At 48.5% G+C, this 2,913-nt stretch overlaps 1 protein-coding gene across 1 annotated transcript in view; it reads right to left on the bottom strand.

Moving 5' to 3' along the window:
- Positions 1 to 2,872, bottom strand: part of LOC102756189 (chromosome unknown open reading frame, human C4orf19) — a 70,104-nt gene extending 67,232 nt beyond the window's left edge. Inside the window, exon 1 of the mRNA XM_006759280.2 lies at positions 2,818 to 2,872. The gene's annotated coding sequence lies outside the window, so the exon portion shown is untranslated. The remainder of the gene's footprint in view (positions 1 to 2,817) is intronic.
- Between the last annotated feature and the right edge of the window lie 41 nt (positions 2,873 to 2,913).

Genomic DNA, 2,913 nt, shown 5'->3' with positions numbered 1-2,913 from the left:
AAACCAGTATTATATGAAATGCTGAAAGGTATCCTTTAAGAAGAGGAAGAAGAAAAAGGTAAAGATAAAAATTATGAACAACAAATATATATCTATCAACAAGTGAATCTAAAACACAAGTGAATAATCTGATGAACAGAATAAACATGATTATAATAGAATCAGGGCAGAGAAAGGGCGTGGACTGACTATTCTTGAGGGGCAAAGGGGTCAGGGGGATGCAGGAAGAGACTGGACAAAAATCGTGTACCTATGGATGAGGACAGTGGGTGGGGAGCGAGGGAGGAGGAGGAGATGGGAACTGGGTGGAGAGGAGTTATGGGGGGGAAAAAAGAGGAACAAATGTAAGAATCTGAACAATAAAGATTTAAGTATTAAAAAAAATGACTGAGTATTTCGAGTTCTGTTAAGCATCTGCTTCAGGACACATGTGCATCCAATGGGTGTGAGATAAATATGCGTTAGGAAAGGGTCATATTGATGACATACAGTCCTTCTGAAGATTCTAGTCTCTGTGGGACTATGACATACTCAGGGTGCAAATAGAGAAAATATTTCATTTCATTTTCTTAAGTAGCATTCACGTGGTAACCAGACTAGAAAAGGCTACAAGTGGGTGCCCCATCAGACCTGCAGTTGGGTGAAGGCTTACATCTGCCCCCCGCCCCCCAGCAACTCCTCTTTTATAGATACCTAGAAAAAATGATTTTTTGTTGTTGGGGGAGAGAGAGAAACATTGATGTGAGAGAGATCATTGGTTGCCTCCGGCACCCACCCGGACTGGGGCCGGGGATGGAACCTGCAACCAGGTACGTGCCCTTGACTGGGACTTAAACCCGAGGCTCTTCAGTCTGAGGGCCAACATCCTATCCACTGAGCAACACTGGCCAGAGCTAGATGTCTAGAAATTTTATCTGCAACCAGATCAGCTAAAGACCAAAAAAGGAAGAAGGAAACAAAGGCAGGACCGAGGTACTATTTAATCAAGACTCCCCTCAAAGTGCCCAAGGTTCAGGGTAACTGGGAAAATTGTGAAATGCGGGGAACATCTGAAACATTCCAGGTGGAAGAAACCCAGCTACTGGGGAGCTGGCAGTCAATTATTCGGAAACTGGGGCCCATTCCAAGAAGCCCAGGCAATGGGCTCTGGGGCACCCAGGGCAGGGCCGTTCCAAGAGCCAGGAGGGCAGTACCTGCTCTGCCCTTGGGGCTGGGCCTCTGGCCAGAGCTCAGCCAGGTAGGTAGTGTGTCCAGGCTCAGAGAGGCACGAGATGAGAAGTCAGGGGAAGCCTTCCATTTCTTAGGTTAATGGACATATTTCATTGATACACGAGTTTTCTGTTTTCAAGTCCATATACGCAAGAGCTCTTAGTACATAGCTAAGATTCCTCGCATTTATCTTTCCATGTCATTGTCTCTCTAAATCTCTAGAACCACCTTGAAGAGGACCAGGGCCTGGGGCCAGGTGCCATGAGATAGGCACTTATCACATAGTTGCTGAGGTGCAGGATGGACAGGGGGAGTAGACAAAGAGAAATACCATGAACCCTGCCTTCCTTTACCAGTGCCTGGTCCATTCCTCCTCTGAGATCAAGGCAGCTTCCTATAACTGACTCCATACACTCCAGATACATGCAAATAACCCCTGCAGGACTCTACCTTTAGTGCTTCAAAGTACTGTTTCAGTGAAGCGTCTCAGGACTGCTAAGGTGCTCTGTAGGCACTGCTGTTTTTCAGTCTCCTGCTTAAAACAGTATGAGCTGGAGTTTTACTAATAAATGTGGGAATAAGTGGCAAATATACACTCTAGTGTCTTTAAAAGCAGCTGCCAGTTTCCATTTCGCTCTCATTCAACTCTCAAATATTTCTCATCTTTCCCCCAGCTATTCACCCCCCCCCCCCCCCAACACACACAAACACAACCAATAGCTTGGCTTGGTTCCAACCACGGAGGATCCCTAAGTCATGGTGAGAAGCAACGTCAGTGACTCCCTCTCATAGTGACAGGAAGAAAAATCTATCTGTAAGGATTCGGAACCACCAAACGAACACCTACTTCCTCTCAATTCGCTGGGCAAACATCTACACAGCAATGGACAATAACATGTGCCCGGTCACTAAAGGGAGTTTAATGACAGATCTGGAGAAAGAAACCCCGTCTGACAGCATCGGAACAATTCTTCAGTGGTGGTTTGTGAACACCTCCCCTCCACCTCACCGGGGCTGCCAAGGTCAGTGAGACCCAGGTAAGGGACCAGGAGGAGCTGGCCTAATCATTACATAGTCAGCAAACAGTTCGAGACCGCTTAACCCTTTGCAGCCCGCGCCTTCAGTCAACACGTGCTCCTACCTCGGACTGGACCGGGTCCCCTCCAGCCATCCCCTCCGCCACCCAGGGCGCCGGCACCCCAAGGGGCCAAATCCTGGGACCCAAAGGCGCATCGGAGAAACAGCGGCGGTCACGTTCCATTTCCGTTTTATGGGAAAAAAAAAAGAGACTCAGATGCTTAAAAATGGGGGAGGAGGGACTTAGAAATAAAGGAAAATCTCTAGCAGTTTTTCCAAGTCAAGCTCTCAGGCACGGCTGTAAGTTCATTAATTAGGGATTTAAAAACAAAAGTGGTTCCTACACCAACTAGATGCCAAGCTGCACCAACTGTCTTGACCTTTGGGCACTTGGTACAAGTCCCCCACCCGCCCCCTGCCCTGGATTTTGCCTCTTTCCGCGCCTTTGCTGAATTACGAGACTTGTCCCGAGTAATCAAACTGAGAGTCGCCTCACCACAGGGCAAAAGGAAATAAAGAAATAAAAATCACCCGCGAGAGAAGTCGGGGAAATGATGCCACCAAGCCCAGCTCCGCAGCTGGGAGCCCGAGCCCTGGTCCTCCCCGCGGCGGGCCGGGCGCGCGGGG

This window comes from Myotis davidii, unplaced genomic scaffold (assembly GCF_000327345.1).
Source record: "Myotis davidii unplaced genomic scaffold, ASM32734v1 scaffold235, whole genome shotgun sequence".
Lineage (NCBI taxonomy): Eukaryota > Metazoa > Chordata > Mammalia > Chiroptera > Vespertilionidae > Myotis > Myotis davidii.
Note: the sequence above shows the minus strand (reverse complement) of the source record. Positions and strands in the feature narration are given on the sequence as shown.